General features: G+C 35.2%; 2 protein-coding genes across 8 annotated transcripts in view; one reads left to right on the forward strand and one right to left on the reverse strand.

The window, feature by feature from the left end:
* Positions 1 to 17,666, reverse strand: part of Sou (Souji) — a 218,301-nt gene that overhangs the window by 130,119 nt on the left and 70,516 nt on the right. The gene's annotated exons all lie outside the window — the stretch shown is intronic.
* cpo (couch potato) overlaps positions 1 to 17,666 on the forward strand; it is a 115,128-nt gene that overhangs the window by 79,198 nt on the left and 18,264 nt on the right. The window lies entirely within an intron of this gene.

Consider the following 17,666-nt stretch of genomic DNA (forward strand, 5'->3'; position numbering starts at 1 on the left):
GTTTGTTCGAAAAAATAGTGTCGAGCGCACCGATAAAATATTTAGTGTTTTTGCAATCGATAAACAACAATGTCCAGAGGCCATCATTGCACGCGATGTGACTATTACCCAGTATTGACTAATTACATGAATCCTCTAGAGTTTTTCCAATTCAGAGAAACGTACTAAATATTGCATTGTCATTGGAGCAGCTAAAAATTATTAACGAGAACACGTCAATGATTTAAGATGACTCGTGTAAAAAGACCAAAGCGTTGTTGAAGGAGAACTGAAACTGAGATAAGCCAAAATAAAATTGACAAAAGCACAGCTTAGATACTGGGGATACACGAGATAAGGCGACACGAAGTGCAAGACTAGGAGACTTCCGATAATAACCTTAAAGGGTTCTAGCCGGTTGAGTTAAATTGCTGTGGATTTCTTAAATATCAATAATTTTTGAGACGAAATCTGCCGATAGCGCTGCGTGTTCCGGAGGAAATTACCACAATATTATTCCATAACAGCGGACCCTAATTAGAATAATTAAAGCGCAATTAAAGCATCTCATTAAGATAAAACGGTCGCTGGGGCCGCCAGGAGCCCCAGTGTCTTATTTTGCGTCGAATTTTCCGTTCACCGTCTGTCAACTTAGGTGCGCATAATATTATGTCGCAAGGGACACAATTCATTTTTTATGGGGGAAATCATCCGGAATATTGCACATGGCGAGCGGTTCGAAGCATTAAGGCCGAAGCCGGGAAACCGTTATTAGGATTTTCCTCGTGAGACGTAAACGTATGCGCATAGTTGCCATTCAAACCACGTGCGACGAGCTAACTCATGCTACAAGGATCTTATTGCAACCCTTCGAATCCCTGCCAAATGTAGGGAATTTCAGCCCGAAGAAAAATTAACGCCGGTCCTGATTTCCGATAATCGCAAAATCCTGAAGTGAATGCACGTCGTGTCTTTGAGCTCAAAGGGTTGTACACAGACACCCTTCATGGGAACAAGAGGTACTTGAAATGGAGAGGTGATGTTGCACGGAGTCAGCCTCCGGCTGGCTAATAATTAGTGTCGCCCTAGCATTGTATTCTGGAACACGCGGACTCCCAGGAGAGTGCAAAGGAGTGTATTGAAGTCGTTAGGCCTTCGCCCTTCTCCTCTAATGAACTTGCTTACGAGGATGACGTGCTGAAGTGCGCTTCTCACTTTCAAATACCGATATTTCGACATTGAACTTGGAGAAACAACACTTCCTCCGCATTTAGTTCTCTTGTTGATAAGCCGATTATTACAGAAGTTGCTTTTTTGTGAACTTTCCGTTTGACTTATTTATCTCAAAACTTTTCAATGAATGGAACATTGCGAGTTAGTTACCGACAGTACGTACAGTCGCCTAAAGTGAAAATGACGCGTCCATATACAGAGTAGATCTAAAGTAACGCATAAAATTTGTAGTTCTTTTATTTTTCAAAAATAAAAAAAAATAAAATACAGGTTACTTAGCATTTTAATCTAGCTCAAATTTGACCCAACTGGATCAGTTATGGCGGCCAATATGACGGCGTCATTTAAATGGAGTGGTACCATTTTTTTCTATAATTAGAAGCTGTACAACCCTTTACAACTGTGCTACTTGTTTTAAATGTGGGTGAACCATACGCGAAAAAATGTTTTTCAATGAATGAAACACTGCAAGTTAGTCTATACAGTCACCTAAAATGAAAATGATGCGTCTATATACAGTGTGGGCTTAAAGTAACGCATAAAATTTGTAATTCTTTTATTTTTCAAAAATAAAAAAAAAATAAAAAACAGGTTACTTAGCATTTTAATCTAGCTCAAATTTGACCCAACTGGGTCAGTTATGGCGGCCAATATGACGGCGTCATTTAAATGGAGTGGTACCATTTTTTTTCTATAATTAGAAGCTGTACTAATAGGTCTTTACAACTGTGCTACTTATTTTAAATGTGGGTGAACCATACGCGAAAAAATGTTTTTTCAATGAATGAAACACTGCAAGTTAGTCTGTACAGTCACCTAAAATGAAAATGATGCGTCCATATATAGAGTGGGTTTAAAGTAACGCATAAAATTTGTAATTCTTTTATTTTTCAAAATAAAAAACAGGTAACTTATCATTTTAATCTACCTCAAATTTGACTTAACTGGATCAGTCATGGCGGCCAATATGGCGGCGCCATGACGTCATCACAGAAATTTTTTAAATGGAATGATACCATTTTTCTACTAGAAGCCCTACTAATAGGCCTTTACAACTATGCTATTTATTTTGATTATGGAAAACCATACACATATTTTTTTTGAAATCATCATTATAAAGTGACGTATAAAATTTATATTTCTTTTATTTTTTAATAATTTAAAAATGGAAAAGCAGGTAACTTATCATTTTAATTGACCTAAAATTTGACGTAACTAGATCAGTCATGGCAGCCAATATGGCGGCGCCATAACGTCATCACAGAATTTTTTAAATGGAACGATATGATTTTTCTTTTACAATTAAAGGCCTTACTATATTATAATAGGCCTTTACAACAGTACTATTTACTTTGAATGTGGATGCGGCGAACACGAAGAAAAATTAAAATTTTAAATATGTAAAATTTATATGAATTAGTCGCTGAAACTGATCCAGTTAGATCAAAATATTACCTATTATAAAGCCCTATTACTATAGCTCCTAATTATACGAAAAAAATGGTACCGCTCTATTAAAAAAAATCTATGATGACGTAATGGCCCCGCCATATTGGCCGCCATGACTGATCCAGTTGGTTACCTGTTTTTGCATTTTTCTTATTTTTGAAAAATAAAAGAATTACGAATTTTATGCGTTACTTTAAACTCACTCTGTATAATAATTTAATAATCAGAGTACGTACCCGTCCTTTTCGGAGAACGTAAGGTAGTCGAGACAGAAGTTTGACGTTATTCGTTTATTATCTTTTGAAATGAGTGAGGATTTTCTTTGGAAGTGGTTGGTTGTTAAATATATTTTTGAATTTTTTTACGAAGGTTTTGTTAAAAGTAGGTGAAAATTACATTGTTTCAACTAACTTTAAACCAAAGATGTGCTTACTGCATAAGAACTTTACACAACAATAAATTTTAGTCAAGAGTAATGTTATTTTTGCCCTTCTAACCACGTTTTAGAGCTGAAGTCTGAATTTTATTTCAGAGATTTCGCTAGAAGATACCGAAAATTCACCCACGTAATGCAAAATTATCTGATTTTTACCTTTTCTATGCACATTTTTTCCACAATTTCGTTTAAAACATACCAAAAAGTCACCCACCTGTACTAAAATGGGTGTTATATTAGCCTTCTTCGAGTCTTGTTGAGGTATTTCAAGACTGATTTATTTTGCAAGAACTTGTCAAAACACACCTCAAAATCTCAAAAATTAAATAAAACTATTTCACTTGGTTTCGTTATAAGCTGAAAAATTACAAAATTTGGTCGAAAAAGGAGCTATTCCAACATTATTCACGCTTTCAAACACTATTTTGAGTATCTTCCCTAAATAGACCTAATTGGGTCAGTTGACTTTTGTTTTTGCTTAGAAAATACTTCATTTGTGGATTCTATTAGGGCCGCTTTTTCTTGCATTTCATTGCTTTATTACCCTCTGCTCGTAAAATTTTTACGAGCAAAGTTTGTACCGTCACCAATTCGCTTCTAATTATTTTTGCAGTTATTACAAAGTCTCCACTAAAAAATTATTAAGTTCATCTAATATTTACGACGTAATCAAAAGTTCCGGCTTCGAAAGTTCTTTGTTAATTCTTCGCTTAATATTTGCTCTTGCTTGGAACACTTGGTATCATTTCTCGAGGTATTTGTTCAATTTGTTTGGTTTCGTAGATTAAAATTCATTTTGCAGTGTATATCTTTGTGATTTAGTTGAATCAATAGTGAAGTCGGTCTATACAAGTCAAACATACATTGTATTCTGCAATAGTATTATTGACCTAGCAGTGTTTAAAAAGCTTGGAAATAACTGAAAGGAAACCAATTTTGAAGTGTGAGAGCAGGAAAGACGTTGAATGATGACAAAACTCATAAATCAATTACAAATGTCACCTCGCCATTGATCTTGAGCAGGTTTGTCCCGGATTTGCGAAAGGGGAGCTTTATAAAAGCTCGCGTTTCTCGTAAAAATTCCCTCACGTCGCTTCGGAACGTGCAGATCAAAGAATGCTTGCTTCAAGAATCCCCGTTCTTGTAAACAAAGTGGCTGTATGAACGCGCTAACATATTTTGGCTTGATAATTCCCAACTAAAGTTAGTTCGGGTTTACCTTCTCTTCATTGCTCGCAGGAATTTTCACCTATTGTTCGTAAATCTAGTTCGCGAAATATTTCCGCTCATTAGACTCTTCTTAAAGTTTGCAGCCGTTTATTTCATATTTTAGCCCGACTTATCTGTTATTGAATTCGGACAAAACCCTTTCTAAGCAATTACTTAGCGTAATTGCATAATGGCGACAGGGTATCGCAGGAAATAGATGGCCATTAAACCGAATTTACTCACAGGTCATTTACTTTATCTGCAAACGCAATTGAATAACTTCCACCTAATCTTCCTTACTTACGCACGATTAATTTTACCGCTTTTTTCATCTACAACTCCATCGCACCCTGATCTCACCGGAGGCGGGCTCAAGCAGTGCTAAATATGCCCCTAAAAATTGTGATTTTTACAATAAGTAAAAGCAACCAGCTGATCTATTTAACTTATTTATGCAAAAAATGATCCAAGTTTCGTATTGATAAAAATTGGTGTGTTCGGTCGTTTCACGGGTGATGAGCGTGAAAATTCATGGCAGGATAGTCCCGAATTCCTCGCAGGATTGGTTTGTCTGACCACAGGAAAGAATCTCGAATTTCCAGTGTGGGGGGTTAACGTAGCGTACCGTGGACTAACTCGTACTCATCCAACAAAAGAAACTTTAGCTCTATCGCTTTAAGCACTCATGCGAGGACTTATAGCCCAATGAAAGTAAATAGCAAATATGTTTCAGCATGCAACTGAACAATTCGTTTCAAAAAGCAATTCCGCCATTGATTCTTCCCCATACATTCCGGAAATTGGTGTCGAACACGTTGCAACAATGCCATAAAAATTAATGCTAATGGGGATAAAAAGCAAGGAGCCTGATCTCGAACAAATCCTTGACAAGAAGTGGATTGGAGAAGAGCAACGCCATCTCGTAAATTAAATTCCCGCCACTTTAACATTTTTCCAGCGATCAATCACGCACGAACGAATCTTAGTAAATAAGATGGCACTTGCTGCGCTTGGCTGCTTTATTGTCGATTACTTTAGTGGAGTATGCCGCAACGCATTGCACGGATTAAGGCCATCAATCCATTTTACCTTTGGAACGTTTCTAACGAGAATTACGAGAGCTTATGTGTACCGGTGCTGGTTTTGTGTTACAACGCTTGGCGAATGTCAATCATACGAAGCAAGGCTGACTCACGCTTCGTCTGACCTGTTAACTATGTAAATTTCAATTTCAAATTGAAAAGCTTCGGATTCGCGACGAGTATGGAGCGAAAAAGTCAAAGGAACGCTCCAAATGCACAGCGGAGTACATGTTCAAGATATCATTAACTCTGCTAAAAAGTTTCAAGCAGAAAAACGCCCTGCCTCCCTGGTCAATTTCACTATAGCGCAATTTGTCCCTCTTCTCCTTGAGGAATGCCAATTTGAAATGAGTTCTAATATTTATTAGAGGGTTTTTGAGGGAAAAAAAGCCAGATCAGAATGCACGTTTCACAGAATCTTAATTTAAAAAATTCTATTTTTTTATACAGTCCGTCTAAACCCCACATTAGAAGTATTGACAGTTCTTATAATGATAGTCATTTGTTGTATACAACCATAATCCCTTAGGTCCTGCTCAATGAAAATATTTTCAAAATGGTGACACTTCCAGATATAACGGAAGTCGCTATCAACTTCTTTATTTTAAATGCAAAGCTATATTTTTTAATGCGTTTTTGAATTATTAGAGTTATTTTAAGGTAGTTTTTGTAAGCTTTCCTTATACAATGTGTTCAAAAATGGTCGTTCATCAAGTCACCTGTGAAATTTGAACGTAGTGTGCCGCTTAGTTTAAATTGTAAATGCCGTCAAAGTGACAGATCCGTCAAAATCTAAAATCAAGAGAATAGACAACAACAATAATCACGGAAATACAAAACAAATCCAAACAAACCCTACAGTTGAAACAACTTTGCCTAAAAATACAAAAAAATGAGTAAAAAGGAATTCCAATGATTTGACACAGATGACAGTACTGAAACTACAATAATCATTTGAACAAAGCGGCACACTGAATTTAAATTTCATAGTCGACTTGATGAACAACCATTTTTGAACACATTGTACCTAAATTTAGCCGTTTACGTTTAATTTTTTTTGAATTTGTCAGTTCAAAAATCAATAACTCTGCAATTTTTAAAAATTTGGAATTTTGAAAGAGGAAGCCTAGATCTTTCCTTTGATTTTTTTCAAATTTCTAAAAACAAATAACAAACCTCAAATATTTAAGTTAAGTTTTCAGAAGTTTAAGCACCCATAACTCAATTTTTTCAAATGAAATGCCACAAGTTTTATTTTATTAAATCGTAGAGAATTTAATTCTGCATCGACCTGTATAGGCATTCTTTATATTTATGTTTAACAGTTTTCAATTTACAATAACTTTTTGTTGGGATTGAAAAATTCATTAGCCATTGGCCTTTTCTCATAGTTGCCATGACAATGAGAGAAAAAAATGTGGGAAATTAGAAATTTGAAAGTTTTTTTTAAACCAACATTCAATGAAATTCTTTTGTTTTCACAGGACGAAGAACACAATTTTGAACAGAGTTTGTCGTTTGTTTAATCAGAAATGTTTTTATGGCAAAGTATGAAAAAATAGCTGTGGTTAGTAAGAAATTTCATGTAAAAAAAAACAACATAACTTGAAAATTCTACAGATAGCTACAGGAAATGCTAATACAGATGCATGCAGAAAAAATTCTCCATCTAGGAAAATAAAAATTGGAAAAAAATTAAGTTATGGGGACTTAAAGTTGTTCAAATTTAACCTTAAAATTTTTGGTTATTAACTTCTTTTCCAATTTTGAACACACTGAAGAACACATATAGGCTTTCTCTTTTAATTCTCCAAATATGATTTCGAAATCTCTAAAACTAAGAGTTACCGATTTTTTAAATAGTGCAAATCCAAAAATTTTCTTAAATATTTCGAAAACGGTTAAACTTAGGTATAGGGAAAGCCGACAAAGACTCCCTTAAAATAACTCAACTAATCCAAAAACGCAGTGAAAAACACAGCTTTTTATTTAAATTAAGAAAGTTGATAGTGACTTTCGGTATAATCGGAAGTGCCGCCATCTTAAAAATATTTTCATTGAGCAAAACTCTACGGATTATCACTGAGTAGCCAAATAAATATCTTTATTAGAACTTTCAATACTTCTAATGTGGGGCTTAGAGAGAACAGGCTGTATACGACCGTTTTGAAACTACAGGGAAAAGAAATAAGAAATAACTGAAAAATGAATAAAAAATTTTGACTGCGGTGGCATGTTTTTTGAAAGAATCCACAATGAAATTGCGTTTTATAAAATAGTTTCATTTTATCAAATCAAATGGAAAAGGTTGAGTTATTTTTTTTCTGACTTTATGTCAAGAAATGTGTTTGTATGAACACGAACCTGTTATATTTCCATATTTATAAGAACTAATTACCTATAATTCATTCCGCAGGCTGTAATCATGATCAATTTTTTCCAAACGTCTATTAATACGCAAATTTGAAAGTGTTGCGGAAAAATAATTATGCATCTCCCCCTGGTTGGGTTTAATATTTGTTTTATGATTTCGATAAAACCAACATAAACAAACAAGCTTAAGCCGAATGTCCACTCTTGTACCGAGAACCCGTTATTTCCAGATAAGCTGCACTGATGCCCGGAACATTTTCAATTTGCGATCAAGCGGAGGAATTCGGTTGGTGAAGCTGTGTATGTTTTACTAAGCCACACACTGAAAGTGCGTTTTGTCGAAGCTTCATCTAAAAAACTGATAATATCTTTATCAAGGCTAATAGTTAATAATAGCGTTACAAGCGAATCCGGTCTCGTTCTTTGAGCTAATTTCCGGAGTTGGACTTCCGGCTTCTAGCGAGTTTTTATTATTTTACTTGCTCTTATCTTTGCAGTTAAATTGTCATAATACGTAAAACGGCAATTTGCGCGCTTTTGTTTGCATATTTAGATAATTTTAACAGTGCTAGAGTGCATTATCGTGCTATTATTAATTCGAACATGTCATGCACATATAATAGCAACATTCGGAACGGAGATTACATCGTCACAAACTACCGAATTAACTCAGCCCAGCCCAAAATTGCCTCCGGAATTAATTATTACAAGGCTTATCACAGTTCGATTAATAACTGAAACCGGCATGAATAAAAAACGCAAGTTCCGAGTTTACAAAATTCGTATTTCATCTTCCGTAAGCAATATTCCACATCTGCTATATAATTTCAAAGTAAGGGAATGCCCCCCGTCTTCGCTTTGTGTGACAGATGTTCATCCAGAATGTCAACTAGGAAGAAAACAATAACGTAGAACTCGACGTCGTTCGGTTTAATCCCGTGTGTTATAGCAAATGTGATTTTCAACGAGTTATTTTACACGAAATTAACTCCTGGAAACGACGATTTTATGTCGGATGCTTACTGAAAAGCTCTATCCTTTCATTGAACATATAGCTGTTGACTTTTAATTTCTGCGTTTTTTCAGCGACTCGCTTCAACTGCATTAAAACTTAACAGCATTACGCTGCAAGCTCGTTATAATTTCACTTAGATTTTTTGTCTCGGTGCTCTAATGCACTTAAAAGTGTACGGCCGGAAAAAATGCAGCATCAATCACTCGGAATTGCTTGATTTGGGGATGTATACGGCGGGTAATGGTATTAGAAGATAATCCGATTTAGCGTTTGGCACTTGACGTAAATTTGACATGTTTAACCTCATACGGTGATCATTCTCCGATACCTTTCCAAGAGTTCATCTTTTACAGCATGACGGGGAAAAACTGAAACTGTGGCCCAGAATTTAGACGTGTCTTAAGTTTCAAGCCAGTTGTGTAAAATTGAACTTCAGGTGGAGATATCGCCGTTACGAGTATCGTTCTTGGATGCGAGTTGTTTATTTTATTTAAAGCCGGCATTACCGCGGCAATAGGGGTGGTATATCTAGAGAGAAGTGGATGCTGACACCCCCAGGGAGCAGCGAACTGGCGCAATGTTTCAGAGATCCAATAAACCGAGCAACTATTAAAACACCTTACGACTTTAAAAGGTACTTTAATGATTTAATTGAAGAAAAAATTGGTGCGACTCGGGTCTAGGCGAACAATACGCCACGTCGCGTTCCATTGTTCCCGGTAATTAGTGATAGAGGACGAGGAAACTTCCGGACAAACAAAGAGGACATCTGGATAAATTTCTAAAGAGATTTCCACCAAATTCCGATCTTTCCTTTTCAAGCTGTAGCGGTCGGGGCCTTTATCTTCAGCTACCAGTTTCTACTAGAATTGTGCCACTCCACCACGAATACGGACACATACAGGCTGACCCAGGGGTGCGTAATCTATAACTTTTTTGTTGTTTAAAAAATTGCAATGCCGTTTTCATTATCCGAAAGACTGAATTAAAGTCCACAAACTAAAAACATTTTTATTGTTCACAGGGTGTTGTATACAGGGTGGTGAACCAAAGTTATATTTTTTTAAATGGAACATCCTATATATTTTTGCATGATTAGATTCTACGCACAAAAATAATGTAACTTCATATAAACTATTATGTGTCTATCTCTTTTCGTTTCGGAATTATTCAACTTTTCGTTATAGAAAAGACCAATTTTTGAAAAATCGCTGCAAAGTCGCCTATGAATATTTTCCGGTAAATTTGCAACGGAAAAACTCAGAATAACTTGTAGTTTTAGGAAATAGTCAACTCATTTTTTCAAATAGAACACCATGTATTTTTTTAAATGTATCGATAGCATTTTTGATAAACTTTCTATTGATATGCGGTTTTTATAGCAAATTTACAATATTTCTTAAAGTGTTCAAAAAAAAATAATTTTTTTTTTATTTATTTTATTATTAATTCTTGATAAGTGAAATTCATTTATGTATCAGATAATAATTAGATTACTTGTGTAATTAAACACATAAGTACATATCAAAAAATTAATTACCATTTGACCATCAGATTCTAGGCTAACATATTGTCTTGCAATAAAATATATTTTTTTGAAAAATCTCGAAAAATATTTTAAATTTGCTATGGAAACTCCATACCGTTAGAAAGCTTATCAAAAATGCTTTGAATATATTTAATAAAATACAGGGTGTTACATTTGAAAAAAATGAGTTATTTAACTTTTTGCGTTTTGGCACACCCTGTATATTATCGGCGTGCTTTAACTAAAAGTTGCGGATTTACTAAAACTACAAGGTATTCTGAATTTTTCTGTTGCAAATTTATCGAAAAATATTTATAAGCGACTTTGCAGTGATTTTTCAAAAATTGATCTTTTTTATAAGGAAAAGTTTAATAATTTCGAAACGAAAAGAGATAGACCCATAATTGTTTATATAAAGTTACATTATTTTTTGCGTAAAATCTAATTATGAAAAAATATATAGGGTGTTCCATTTAAAAAATATAACTTTGGTAACATTTTTAGTTTGTGGACTTTAAGTCGATCGAACAGAATGGTAATATTTCAAATAGCAAAAAGGTTATAGACCGATTACACACCGCTGGGTCACCCTGTATCTCCGATGATTTTATTCAAATTTAGGCAAATTTTAAGACAAAGTTTCTTCAAAGTTGATTAATATGAAAATAATATTCCTAGGACGCTTGCTAAATCCTCGAGCTTAAAACAGCGACCCTAAGCGTTGTTTTCGTTTTACTAATTTTGTGATTCAGAATCAATCGTTTGGACGAAAAGTTTATTACGGGCAATTGTTGTTAATGGATTAGGAACCGTTTACGTGTAACTGGAGTAATTTATTAGATTTTTCTATTGGAATATTGATTTTACTCGTCAGAAATTTTCGATAAATTATAACTTCCAGTAAATTATAACTTCCTTTCAGTTGGTGTAATTTATGTGGTCGATTACGGGTGATCCCTTGAAACATGGCGTATATTTGCTAGAATAGCAAATACATATAACCTTAAATAAAATAACAGGGAGGATTCCCGGAGGACACATTATCACGTTGTTACCACCAAAGGTAATAAATAGGTAATTTGCGTGACTAATCACCGGCCGGTGCTGAAAAATGATCGCTTTTACGCCCGGTATGGAAGAAGAAATTGTTTGACATGACATGTCCTCTCATTAATTTAGTTGCTACGACGGAATTAAGGGCCTCTTGAGCATCCCTTTAATGATAAAAAGTCATTCGCGTATTTAAACACTTGCCATTACGTCGAATTTAACAAAGAGCAAACCTGAATGGGATATTTAAAGAGCGCGGGTTCGCATAATATTTTTGCACGGTTCTTTTAATTTAATTCTAACAAGACTCTTGGGATTTCACCATCCATTGAAATCTTGTAATAGACACTGTTCCCGTTCCGCGCCGAATATAATGAGTTGGCAAAGATTATTTATACTTCATGTCCAGTCTTTGAAACTCAATTTTCCCCATTCTTATCAGAAATCTCGCCCTCGCATATTTAAAAACTTCGACTTGGCTTAATTTCCGGTTCGAGCAATTTGTATGTGGAGCGAGTGTTCGGCGTTGTAATTAACAATCACGGGAGGATTCGTTTTTCGCAATAAAATATAAAATTCGATTGATTTCATAGGTCGAGGTACGTTTAGATTCGTTGCATATATGAACCGGAATATTGGGAAACGTCTGTTAGCATAATTGAGTTACATGTTCTGTCGGGCATAGAATCATATGCCCGGCGTATAACTTGGCATTTTTCAATTTTACGGACGAATTTCAATTCCAAAAAACGGATGCAAAAAGTTTAATTGAATCTATAAGGGATGAAACTATTGGTTGGCCGCCACAATAGACGCTCTTGATGAGCTTTATTGCAGGCGATCACGTTTTGCGGAAATTCATCGACCGCGTTGCCAAAATGTGTGGTAAGGGCTTCCTGCAATTTGTCCGCTTTGTTGTTGTTGAAAAAATTGTCATTGAGCATCTGGGCGCGGAGACAAACGAGTCTTATTAAGCCGGCACCGGATTGCATCTCATTCCGGTCATGGATAAATGAAGCTGCAAAATACTCGGCGTGTTCGACGAGATTCTTATTCTAGTCACGGGACAGCGTTCCGTAAAGTAGCGCAGCCATCCTTCTAGCTGTCTTCGTACAAGATCATAGTTTGTTTTCGCAGAATAACCAAACACGTTCCGTAATATGTTACTCGCCGAAATGCCAGACGACCATTTCGAAAACGACTCTCTTTTATTGCATATTTTTCTTGTTAACGCGCTGACGGAGAGATCCGAATTCCAGGTGAAGAACGCACCCTCCGGGGAGATTTATAGGGTCGCTGATCTTACACGAATTACCTCCGGATACCCTACTAAATCATTTATTACATCTCTGATACAAAAGCTTTCGCGCGCTCTTCTTTTGCTTTCAATTTCCGATATTTTCTTCTTGTTTTGCTAGAGTTTTAATCGCCAGGTAAAAGCCGAAGTAAGTGGAAAAGTAAGTAATCTTGGCGAAGATACGCGATGGCCAATCGTTGTTGCGAGCTTTAAGTTTATACCCGGAATACGTGCCCGGCATTCGCGCCACTAAAAGCTTTCAGATAACCTTGTTATATCGGCGGCTTAAGATGTACAAATGCTCTCGCATTGATTATTTCATCTCTCGCGATCTACTGGAAAAAACATTTGTATTTTTCATTATTTCGCTTCGCTGCAAGTCACTTAGATATTTTTCCTACAATCTATTCGAAAGATGTCAATTTTGTCAAAAACCTGTGCATTATTATGTCAACAAAATTGTTAGCTTTTAGTAAGTTGTTATTCTGTTTATCTGTAAGGAGAGCTCAGAAGCAAGACAACTGGTAGGTGCGAATAAACGTAACAAACTTTGCAGCTTCCTTAAACAAATAGCCATTTATTTAAACCTAAAAAATCTAAAACATTAATACACAGGATACTCTTTTCGACGGTCCGCCGACATTCCAACATTTGAGGGCCATGATGGATGGAAGTCGACTACTGTGGCGATGATTACAGGGTTACAGGGTGATTCTTTTAGGGTCTACGTTCACAGCCATAAATCTTTTCGATATGATAGGGTTAATCTGTGCATTATAAAGTAGCTGGATATTGTGTAAACTGGCTAAACAGTTTGTAAATTATTGTTATTTAATTGTTAATGATTAAATTAAATTATAAAATGGTTAAGCTTCCGGAACTACAAAAAATTGGCGCCAAGTTTGAAATTTTAAATAGTAACCACAAATTATTATTGTATATTTGAATTTACCTTCTCAAGATGAGTAAAATTTACCCAAGTTGTTGGTACTTAAATGTCATAGTTTTAGGTATATGTAAATTTTTTTTGTTAAAATTTTCATTTGCAAGGGTTTATCTAAGATATCACAGCCTTTGAATCCCTTGCGATAAGTGAATAATTTTGTTCGTATTCGATAACCGAAGGTTCGGAGAGTCTTCTAAAATTTTCAAAATTGTTATCAAAAAACTGATATGTAAAGTTTTTTCAAATGGAACGACCCTATTTTTTTAACGGCAATCGAAAGAACATCAATACGTCCTATATCTATCTTTACAGTTTTTGAAAAAAATCACAAAAAACAGATTATACTTCGTAATTTTCATAGCTAATCAAGTAGACTTTGCAAAATGGTTAACAATTGTCAATCTACAATATTTTTTTTAATTTTTAGCTGGTTCATTGTTGACTAAGCAGTAAAACAATAATATTTATTATATTATACTATATTATAATTATATTGTATTATTAAATTTAATTATGTATAGTAACTCAGTCAGTCGGACATTTTGAACTTTTTGAATGAAAATGGTGAACATTGCTTTTAATTAGTAGCACAATTTTATCAAATTTTTCAATTTATCAAATCATTCCATTTGAAAAAACTGTTTTATGATCATTTTTTTGTCATCATTTAAAAAAACTCATAGTAGCCTTGCAATTTAACAGCTAACAATTCTTAAAAGTTGAGAAGACCCTTCAGTCTGCATAAAAATTGATGTTTTTTATTTCCATTGAAAAAATCATTTTTTAATCATTATTTTCAAAAAATCATAGTAGCCTTTAATTAGACAGCTGACAATCCTGAAGATTTGTGAAAACTCTTCAAACCTTTGACTGTCAAATGCAAAAAGAATTATTCACTTGTTGTAAAGGGTTCTCAAGCTGTGATATTTTAAATAAATCTCTGCAAATAAAAATTTGTATAAAAAAATTGACATACGTCAAAAGCTATGACAGATAAGTACTAACAACTAGGGTGTATTTTACTTAGTTTCAAGAGGCAAATTCAAAAATACAATAAAAATAGGTGGTTACTGTTTAAAACTTTAAAGTTGGCGTACATTTTCTTGTCCTTCCGAATATTCAACCACTTTGAAAATAATTTAGTTGAACTGAAAATGGACGATTTATATTGTGTACAAAATCTTAAAGCTCGAGCTATAGTAGAAGTTAAAAAGTTTCTAATGTAGGCCTTAAAAGAATCAGCCTGTATACTTATGAATCAGTTACCAATACAATGCAAATTACAAAAAAGTTTTAAATGCAATTCATCAAAATCTTTTTCAATAAATGGCTTTTCTCCAGTGTCGTAGAAAAAATAGTGTACAAAACTCGCTGGAAAGTGTCTATCAGTTGCTCTTGAGCTTTTCGCACTCGGCTTGCGCCGCACAATATGACTCATCTTCCAATATCCATTGAATCTGAAATATTTCGAAAACTGGACACATCACGTAGAAAATGTTTCGTTCAAACACAACCCTCAACTAATTCGTTGGAGGTCCGTAAATTTGACTAAAATTTTCAAAATTGACGTTTATTTATTATTGTAGTATTTTTTAATCTATCTTATTAGATTTACATCGTAGGGCACTTTTAATAAATGTGCTGGTAATTTTAAAAATTTTGTTTGTCGGGTCCAAGTTTGGGACCCATTTGTCGGCCCTAATGAGTCCAAATCGACCGCCATAAATTGCGCCCCAGTCCCGAATTAATTTTGATGTTTTCGGGTCGTATTAATGCTACAAAGCGTCGATAGCTGCACAACTGGGTCATGAAACAATGCATGGGGAGGATGCATGAATTATGATCGTGAGGGGCAATAAGAGTATACAATTTTCGTGAGCAAATAAGCGAACAATCACACATTATAACAGAGGGAAATGATTAGTCGGCGTTTCCATTCTCCACACACAATCAAAGCAGATGGTAAAACAATAGAGAGACGGCAATTGCAGGAACCGCACCACGGCGTGTGTTATCTCAGATCAGAAACCCCGTCTAGGCCATTACATAACCTAACCGCTTCGCCAAATGCTCTGTGTACACTGCAATTGCGACGTACCGACCGACGTGTTTGACTTGGAGCTTTCCGAAAGCTTTGCTACCAGAGCCACGCTGAATCGATAAAAATCCCTCAAGCTACAACTTATTTAGCCGAAGAAAGGGCGCAAAAAAGCTGTTATAGATTCACGAGACGATTTTTATTGCCCCGTCCAATGCTCCTTAACCAGTCCAAAAACGTCCAAAGGGCCGCACAACAGCACAAACTGGAGCATCGCATTAATCAAGATGAGTGCTTTGTAGGCAATTTAATACCATCACTTGAATGAGGCAGCTCATGTATAAATAATATTAGAAAAGTGATGGATATGCCACGGCAAGTAATAAAACCGCGCAATAAACGCGATATTTCTACGATTGCTTGGGTTAATTTTAAGCGACGCCGACGAGTTAATTGATTATCAATTCACAACATACCTATGCGAGTCAATAATGACTTTAGAGAGCAAACGCTTCTTTCTCGGCAGGCATTCAGTGGGGCTTTTGATATCGCAAAGCGCTGCTATGCATATTTCAAATGCTATATCTCATAACGTAAAGGAGAGACTCAGGGGGCACCAGCCGACCAACGTATATAGCCGGAACGTAACCGCAAGTTCATCCAAGTCCTTTATATTAATGAAGGTATTCACTAGTAATAAACCCCCAGTTTCGAGTCATTCTAAATAAGCTCCTTATGTTGTATGTGTGCTTGCCTCGACTTTTTATCTATGAAAATATAAATCGCTTTTTGGACGCAAACACAAACGCCAGCTTTAGTATTTGTGCAAGCAACTCTTTTTATAATTAATTGGTATGCTTGCAGTCTCTGACGCAAGAAAGCTTGCTGAAATTAATCCCGAAATATCGTGTGTGGCGGAAAAAGCGCTTTTTCGCCTCCTGGTACACGTTTGTCAAATGCAGGTGTATTTAAATCTTTATTAATTGGAAATGCCTTATTTCGCTAATGCTGCATTTATTAACAATGTGCTCACGTACATACGCGGCTGCGGGTTGTAATTACGGACAGGTTTAATGGCTTGTATTTAAATCGGATAATTGAAATCTACTGAACAAGTACTTTTACACACTTGATAAGCAGATATTACAGTAAATGACAATAATACGCCCGCAGGTCTATTCACACATGAAGAGCGTTCACAAAAACACAAAATTGAAAACGAGAAAGGGGAAAAAATTGTTATAATTTTTATAATTTCTCGTTGGTTCGTGTGAATTTATTATAATTCCAAACTCTAAAGTGAACGTCTAGTTCAAATTTAATTTGAAAGTGTAGTAAATTGAAAAATAATAACTTGTGCAAGAAGCTCTTCCATGAGACTTTTCCGTCTTGTTCTGTAGTAAATTCTCGTTCCGGTGCTTGTTTCCTAAACTTTGACTCGTCTTCAAACTTTAATATTTTGCCTTGAAAAAAACTGCATTATCACTAGTATGCGTTTCAAACTAAATTTATTACGTTTTACAAGACAATGAAAATTATTCGCCCAGATTTTTCCGTGAGTTATTCAATTGGTCAAGCTTTTTGCTAAATGGCTGACACGTATTGATTTTCGCTTTGTCTCCCGTTTTTTGCTTAGACGTAGAAACACGTTAAATATTAATTAATTTGTGAAGGGATCAGAATATGGGCATAAACGTAAGCTACAATAATAGAACGTAGGGGTTGTTTAGGAAAAATAACATTAGCTTTGTGCCATTAAAATTCATTACTGAAGACAAATAGGTGGAGCGTCGCTTTTCTTGTACCCAAACCGCGTCTTTCGCCAAGTTATAATCTCAACAAAGGCCCGAAATTCGTCGGTGTGTAAGTTTAAGGCCTCAATATTCCTAATGAAGTAGGAGATGCGAGTTAAACTGTTCGCAAAATATGTGTAATTCTTGGCTGTTAATTAAATAAAATAGCTAAAGTCGGTAATAAATACTCGGAAACTTGGATGCGGTTTCAGGTTGTTGAGAAAGCAAGCGAATTATG

This window comes from Tribolium castaneum, chromosome 4, assembly GCF_031307605.1.
Source record: "Tribolium castaneum strain GA2 chromosome 4, icTriCast1.1, whole genome shotgun sequence".
NCBI lineage: Eukaryota > Metazoa > Arthropoda > Insecta > Coleoptera > Tenebrionidae > Tribolium > Tribolium castaneum.